The sequence below is a fragment of the Ruditapes philippinarum genome, unplaced genomic scaffold (assembly GCF_026571515.1).
Source record: "Ruditapes philippinarum isolate M1 unplaced genomic scaffold, ASM2657151v2 ctg908_1_1_1_1, whole genome shotgun sequence".
Classification (NCBI taxonomy): Eukaryota; Metazoa; Mollusca; class Bivalvia; order Venerida; family Veneridae; genus Ruditapes; species Ruditapes philippinarum.
This window is the reverse complement of record NW_026863522.1, coordinates 158,885-168,220: the sequence shown is the minus strand read 5'-3', so window position 1 is coordinate 168,220 and position 9,336 is coordinate 158,885.

The following is a 9,336-nucleotide window of genomic DNA, read 5'->3' as shown; positions in this document are numbered from 1 at the left end:
GTCATTAGTGAACATGAAATATATGTTATTAAATGTAGGATGTGCATGGTGATTTCGTCCAGTTTTTGCGAGGATTTGGACTTTATTGAGTATATGCCACAGGCAAATGGCTCGACAAAGTAGAAGTACATATATACATATCAAATCTAATGTTTAAGACTTTACTTTGGCAAAACTATATATTCACTTTGATAAAGATTTATCATGAAATTGTTTTTCGCGTATTTATAACCATACAATTGTTGCTTTTAATATGAATTGAACAGACGCCAAAACGGCTTATCTCTTCGCCCCCTTTAATCACGTGGTATGAAGATCAAAACCTATTTATTACTGCTTTGAATATTATCTAAATAGGTACAGTTGGAGACATACGTTATGTAACAGAGTAGTGAGAGTAGTCTTCTGGTTAATATAATGCTTACATCTGATGTTATCTACTTCAAGTATGAGTCGTGCATAATTATATCCACAATTATCTGTTCACTTGTTTAAACTAAAAGAAAACTGATACTCTGCATGCAATATAGCCATCAATTACTAAAACTGATCTACGATATCGGTAAAACAAAAGTAATTTTAACTAATAGGAGTTAGTACATAACACGTTTTTCGTTTATAAGGAATGAAATGTTGTAACTTGTTATCTGTCCACAGTCGTTTATGAAAAAGCTCATATCTTTATAATTACCATAATTGTACAGAATGTAATATTTGCATTTTAATTCATATATTAAAGGGATACAAACAATCAAATATCTGGAACAGATGTCATTGCTCTGTAAATATAAAAGCATTTATATAATGACATGAACTATGTGAACGTGTTACTAGCAATATGGTGAAAGGCCTTTTATCTATTCAATAACTTACTTCTAATGACAAATTGTTTTTTTACATAATCATTTCTCCATGTTATTACAAGTATATCCATAAATGGAAATATATTGGAGAATAAATTATATAGTTGTACTTTTGTTATTCGTTTACTGCTTTTGTTTATTTCTTAATTGTGTTCGTACAGCTGATATAAGCCAATATAGTCTTTTCTTTTCAATTTCACAACGGAACACTAAAATTATGCAAGTTTATTTTAAATCTAAAATTTATTTCAAATTGAATTATACAAAATCATTTTTATCATATTTGTCTTTATATTATTTATTTATTTATTTATTTATTCATATTTTTGTGAAATTAAATGAAAGGTTCTCATCAAACGTTAAACTACTTTATTCATTGTACTTGCCTGATTCATATTAAATGTGTATTTGTGTTAAAGGATTATAAAGATAATTGAAATGTACTTCATGACCAATAGTTAGATTATTAAAAAAATTACATTTTGTTCTATTTTAAAGGTAATATTCTTTAATATCACCTGTACACATTTTTTAAAACTCATTTACACTAATGAATAGGAATTACCTCCAAGCTCAGATATACATATTGTTCGAAAGACATTATCTTTAAAACTGTATAAAAAAAACATTGCGATTTCTATTTATTTCGATACTCATTAAAATGATGAATTGAAATATCTATTTATTCGTACTAGGGAAAATAAATAATTTTTTTCTGATAGCATTGTCTTATGGTAAAATACATAAATACCTGCTAGTATTCTGTAAAAAAGATTGCATCGATAAAATATTGTTTAATTTATAAAAAAACAAATGGGATTCTGACGGACATTGATACAAATCTTGATACAAATCTTTCTTTTTTTTCGCATTGGTATAAATAAGTGGTAATATTTGCAAAATTACATTAATAAATTTGTATTTTTATACTTTTTTATATTTTTTTATAATAAGATGATTTGGATTGTTTTGAGTTTGGACGTTATTTCTACTTTTTCGCAAATTCATAAATTTGAAATGTTGCAGATGGAATGTTCGGAAATTACCATAAAAAATCAAGAAAAAAATCACCGAAAAATTCAAATTCATTATCAATTTTATTATTAAACATGATTGATACATATGTATAGATATACATATTTATAGAACAGGTAGGGGAGTCCGTGGCCAAGTGGTTACGGTCGCTGACTTCAAACTACTTGCCCCTCATGGCTGCGGATTCGGATCCCGACAGGGACTTTGGACTATTTCATGTGAGGAAGCTATCCAGAAAGCTAAGGAAACGTTCTACTCAGGACTTGCGCGTGCCTGAAGTAATGCATTGAAAGGAAACCTGAGATCTTCCTCGAATGTTAAATTGGTTTTGCCAAATTTACACCAAAACTTGATTATCAAGTATATATTTTATTCTACGGGCACAATTATTACCATTGTATGTGTATCCTAACTCTGCAACCGTTCTTAACATAGTACATGTTTTATTTAAAAATAAGTAAATTCTCGACATTATACTATTATACTATTATCAAACTCTTCCGATCACGGCTCCTTTTTATGATTGTTTATTTTTATAAAGCATACAGTTTATGTTGACTTTCCAACGATTGTATCATTTCTTACCTTCAAGATAATGACAACAAAAACTCTAAGCTTGATATTTTTATTTGACATTAAATTCTGGAAACAACGTGATCCCTCGGAAGCATTAATCACAACAAAATAACATAAGAATTGCAGACTCGGTTTGATTGAGTCTGTACATGAGGGATAATGAATAAGTGCAACATCCCTCACATAACCATTTATATATCATAAATAGGCGTACATACTTAATAAATTACATGTTAGTTGTTATAAATCCTAAAGAAAAAGGTATGACTTTCATTCGAGTATTTACCAGGATACTTGCAATTTATTAAGTGAAGAAGGTAATAATTGAAACTCGTAGTGATGTCATGTTTATTGGGACAACGTTTAACTTTTTTGTTAAAAAAATCCTTCTATTCCTTACCGTCGAAGTGTATAAGTGGGAAATGTAATATTTTAAAATTTTCACACATTTTAATAAAATTGCTGCCGATGTTTCACTGACGAGAACAAAATAATTATCAAAACTTCATTCATTAATTTCTGTGAAAAAGAGTCCTTTGAAAACAAAAGTCAATTTTCTAGTCGATACAGACATAAGATTGTAAAGCACAGTATTTTTTTGTAAACACATTCCTTGAATGTTTGCGAAATTATCAGTTATGTTTATGATAATGCTAATGGTATTGTTTTTTGGCAGAAGTTAAAACAAGAAATTACGTCATCTTTCGAGCAAAGTATCAACCGGTTGGAGTATGTTTTATTTTAGGATTTGTTAATTTAGCATAATTTACATTAAATAAAATAGTGATTCTGATAAAAAAAACGTATGCAGGTGTTTTGTTAAATGTAATTATCTGAACATGATAAGATAGCAAAATACTTGGCATGACGTTCATCAATGTGACCATTTCTATCTTGTCGGATTTGCATTTTATGTGTTTCGTTGTAATTATACGTGGGTTGTCCAAAAAATTCGTGCACTGCAGTTATTGTCGTGTGAGTTTTTGATAGAAAAACATTAATTATATATCACTTGAAGGGGAGATATATTTTTAATAAGAAAACAAAAGAAAAAAACATGTAACTGGCATGTCCTGAAAACGAATCGTCATACAGTTACCTTGGTAACGTAATACCGGCGCACGACAAAGAATTGGGTTAGTTCATTACTTTGATGCATCACGGTATTTTTTAAATACTACATATTAACGTTAAAATTCAGGAAAAATGTGTGTACGGTTTCCTAACGTCCACTAGAAAATATGGCGTCATTTGCCCTATTGTAACAGTCGAAAATAAACAACATTTATGTGCGGGTCGTCAAACTGTAATTAGCGTGAAAATGTGAGTCGCATAACGTCTGGAAATACGGACGATCATTAAATTTGGTTGCAAATATTGGTAAATCACAACAGATGCCTAAAAGAACTTAACAGGCAAGCGGGACAAAGTTCAGGTCACGAAGGCTGGTTTTTAAATGGCACAAACGCTCTGTGGAAGAGAAAGAGAGCGTAGACGGTGACAACCAGTCAGGCAGACGTCCGTCCGTAATGCCGGCGCATGTGACGAGGGTTGTCCAATGTATTCCAGCACTGGTGGAATATGCTACATGTACGTTGCATAAAAAAACAATAAAAACTACACAATACTTTTCATCAATCATTCCTCTATTGACAGTAAAACAAATTATAACATAAAAAGCAAAAACCACTTTATATTTACAAGCAACTGTAAAAAACTGTTCTCAGACAGACAGTCATCTGAATACTTGAAGACCTTTCTTTGATTAAATAGCATTGTACGTGTAAACGACGTGCTTAGCTGAGATGTTAAGTCAACAAAATTATAATCTTAGAGATATGTCACACAATGCATGCCAACATGCCATCAATCAATCCAAAAGAAAACAAAATTAATAATTCATTTGTGATATCACTTATAGAATGAAAATCACTTTTAGTTCAAAAACTCCCGGGAGATAACATGGAGTCTTTTATAATTAAATGCATTATGATCCAACATGAAACCTAGATAGCCATCACGCCACAAAGAAATTATTTAAATTGACAGCCAAAAATAACCCAAACAATTTTTTTACACAGTATTTCTGGCTATAAGAGATTGCGGTTTCAAAAACATATTATTCAAAATTGTCTTTATACCATAACAAACTTTAAATTGTTACTGGTATAACTCTTCTATTTATTTTGGTCCGACAACTAATCAAGGTAAATAAGTCATCGCAAAATAAATAAATATTTGGCAGGAGATCACTGGCGTTTTTATTTATATTTGGCAAAGCCCATTGCTTTATGTCATTATTTACAACATTTAAGAAGAGGTTCCTAAAAATTACTGACGTATTTTTGGCATTTCTTCATCACATAATGTTCTTGATTACTTATCTATTATAAGAATTTATCATTAGGGCCGGCAAAAGGCAAAAAAAAAAAACACATTAAATTCACGCTTTTAGTCGTAGCACTGGCGTTAGGTCGATTTAGAGCATGCAAGCATAGATGCAAAAAAAACACGGAAAAAATAGCATTTACAAATTTACACCTGATATGAATATTATGTTGCCTTTGTTTTATAACTACTAGTCATACGGTATTATTTGGCAAAAAAAAAAATTAAAACTTTGTACATTGTACTTATTAAGTCAAAGAACTTATATGTAAGTAGATTTAGATAAAGAAATGTAAAATTGTTTTCCTTGAAAAGTCATTAAATCCTTTAAACGCCATAAAAAGAGTCAATGTATTACGACTTATTTTTTTTCTTTTAAGTTTGCCTTATCGAGTAATGTCATTTAAAACTGTTTATGCTTAGTAGTTAAAAAGTTATTTAGACATATAATTTTAAAATTATTTTGTTTTATATATACTTAAGACATGCTTTATAAAACAGAGTTATGACAGTACTCATCTGGTTCGAATTCTGCTAAGATTTTATCTACTGCAAACATGGTTCGTGCATATATCCACAATCATTTCTTTACAATCTAAAACATGAAATAAACTAATACTCTGCATGCAAGATACTCGTCAATTACTTAAAATAGAGCATCAATCAATTATTTACTCGAGGTAAAATTACAAAACGTAAATCACTTTAATTTAAAAATATCCCTATAGGGATTCTCCTATTAAGTTCGTGAGATTCTAATATGATACATAAGAAGCAAAATACGCCACAGAGAAATCATTTAACTTGATAGCAATCTGGATATTTTAGTAACACAGAATTTACACGTTTTAGAACAAACTTAAGATAGTGTATGACCCATAGACCATTTTAAAAGAAATGATTGTATATTGCCTAAGTACCCGTGTTAAATTTACTTACACTATTATTTAAAAGATGGTCTTTTACCAGATCATTCTAAATATATGATATGTGAACTAGTTTACACTCTAGGTACAAACACAGGAGGGTAGATTGAAAAGGGATAATTTAATTATTTACATATTTAAAAAATACATAACTAAGTCTTAATAAAAATAAAATTTTACTTTAGATTGTTTTTCTATTTTATTCTTTTGCCGATTTGGTATATTTTGGGTCATATCTCGGGTTTGGTACGACTAACCTGCTTTCCATGATAACTTTCCTGTTATAAATTTCCGCGAAAAAGACCAACCTGTTATGAAACATGATTTTTGCTTAGCTGTGAGAGACAAATGACAAACAGAATCAAAGTTCAAGATCATTTGTCACGGAGAGGTATCACCTCGCTCAAGGATTGAAACTGCGACCCCTGGATTGCACATCTGATGTTCTCCCTATTACTCTAATAATGTCTTGCTATTTCAAATATAATAATGATGGGCTAAATTATATAAGTTTCATTAACATCTTACCCATTCATGAAAATGGTATCCAGTTTTAATTTAAAATTTATATATCCGTTAGATACATGCCTATCTAAATGTAAATAATAAATTACGTAAATTAAAAAGATCATTTTATGTTCTTTCACCGGATGTCAAACAATTTTGCCAATGTTAGTATTATGTTCATGATAACTACAAAAATGACATGAACATTTGGGGAAGCACTTTTTTCTGGAATCACTGAGATCATTATAATATAAAATATCTCTGACTGCATGTAATTGATTTGTTGTTATGAAGACTTTTCCATACTGCTCCATGCTGACATTAGTACCATTATAATAATTATAAATACGGTACTTAAATCTTTTCGCTGTAAGTATGCAATCTATCTAACCAGAATGGACGTTACAAAGCATATGACATAAAAGCTCTTTTCACATTATTGTTAATGTTAATTTTCATAGCCTGCTAATGACTCCTGCTGGGCTCATTGCCGTTGGTCCTGTGTTTCTGAGTCGTGTGGGGGTGCGTTTATGGAACACCGCCGTTCTTTGATGATCTTGTTTTTATATTATCTTCTAAAAACATTTTCTATATAAATATAATTCTGGTAATAATTTTGTTCTGGTTTTGATTACCGTTCTCAAACACTGAAATCTGTATGTATATTTGGCATGTCTGACTGTTTTCTGTCATCATTCACATAATTTCAGGAGAGGGCTAATTGCATTGTCGACGTTCAATTGGCATCTATTCATAGAAAAGTGTTATTTTATCGACTCGATTTCATTGCCTATGATAATATTATATCTCGAGGGTAGGTAAATATTTGGGCAATCATTTTAAAGAGAGATATTTAAGGAATTATCACAGAATGTTCTTTTAGTTAAAGAGTATTCTCTTAGTAATAAATGCTGCACTTATGAGGTAATAAAAGAGTAAATGAAGAGCTTAACATATGCCTTTAAATTTACAATTCAAGTGACGTATTGCATGTTAAACGCTGAAATACATGAATTTTATTTAAAATGTAACAGAGTATTTGCTTCGTTGTATACTTGACATATAAAATATGATAAACAAGATCAACAAGGAAAGGCGGCATTCAATGAACGCAACCCCATATGATCCAGCAACAAGAACCAGTGGCAAGGAGCCCAGGCGGACCCCAAACAAAATCAGGGCAGGGCAAAGACAGAGCACGGACAGGTTAATCATTAAATGATAAATAAATTGTAACTGATTAGAAATTCAAAGAAAAGAATAATAGGCCAACAAAGGGGAAGGGGACAGGAGACCGGGGGAAGGGGTGGCGGTTAATCAAAGAAATAAAAACTAGAGGTAATGGGGAAGATACTTACCGTAGACGAGAAAACAACAAGGGACACAAGCAAAAGTGTCACCAAAACAGTATGAAACAACATAAACATACATCTGAGGAACACAGAGGGGCGCCGCCTTGGAACGGTCAGCAGCATAATAATGACTGCTGGGGAGTTTAAACCGGTACATGAAATTGTTTGAAAAAATGCACGCAGAGGCTTTAACGGTCTTCCTGCACTAGTCATTATGGTAACTTAAAGTCGCTATATGATAAAAAAATGTGAAATAGAGGTTTCTCATGTAATCTTCAATCACTTAATTTGTCTTCTTGGCAATATATTACTATGTAACTTATACAAATTTGCAAGCATCTGCAGCTTTTCGTAAAACCATATTGACTTTGACTTTTCTTCGGAAGGGCTTCTTGTTCATAAATCTTTAAAAACCTTGCCTTTAGGTCTAATTTATTTGACACAGCCACTAATCCTAAGTGACACTTTGGCTGGATTCAAATGATTCTTTATTGTATATCTGGCATATATACCGTTTTCATGTCATTGTGGACAACTTACACGACTTTATGTAGTTATTGGCACGATTTTGGGAAAGGCTTAAGTCGAAAATTCTGCAAAATTATCTAACTATATTTTTTTTGTTTTCAGATATTTTGATATATTTTCAGTGACTACATATTTCAATGTTAGAGATATCAACTTACAATGAAATTAAATATACTCAACGGAATAAAAACTTCAGGGCAAAACAAAATATCCTTAAGGCATAGCTACTTACAAATTATTAGTATTCTGCATTGCTTACTGTAATTAAAACACTTAATTCAAACAGCCCAAACGTTTTAGATCGGTAAATGTATTTTTTGTTTAAAAATACATTTTGAAACATTTGAATTGCAAGATATGAAGCGTGAACAGAGCGGTTTGAAATATTCATATATTTTTTTCTGGGGAGTTTTTACCCTTTGGAATATATGTCAACTGAAAACATGAATTCAGCAATAAATAAATTCAAAACAACAATCTCAAATTATTTCTGAACTCATTCAACAAGATATGCTTGAAGAAACATCTTTTTTCTCAACAATTATTCTCATCTTTTAATCAATCTAAACCTTAAATTTCTAAATCTATCTTACGTTCCTTCACCTTTATGTTTCAATAATCTGCTGTTATATATTAACTTTTCAACAAAAACAACAACATTCTCTTATAAAGTTTTTATGTCAAACATTTACCAAAGAGGATTTTCTTAGATAGTAGGATATTCCCGAAAACAAGATGTCTGAGATTTTTATGAACTAAACAATATAGATACTATTCTGATCCTGCTCTTACAGCCTAATTTAAAAAAACAAATACTCCTTAGAGGTTCAACGGCAGCAGTAAAACATTTGTAGTACCAGATATCCGGGATTTCTGTGTAGCAGTTAATGGTATATAATTTCTATCCAACTCTTACAAGGTCACCAAGCAACTACGTATCTCTTTAAAATATTCCCGGAAGCAGAAAGGATATTTTTAGCACGAGCTATATAAGATGTTTCTGTGTGCTAGTTAATACAATTACCACTTCGATCGTCGCCGTACAGACACTCAGCCAGACTTATTTAAAATGTCCATTTCTCAAAATTATTTCTGCCTTAAGGTTTTAACAGAAGTCTAAAATGTTCTTAGTAACAGGTATCTGAGATGTCTGTATATCAG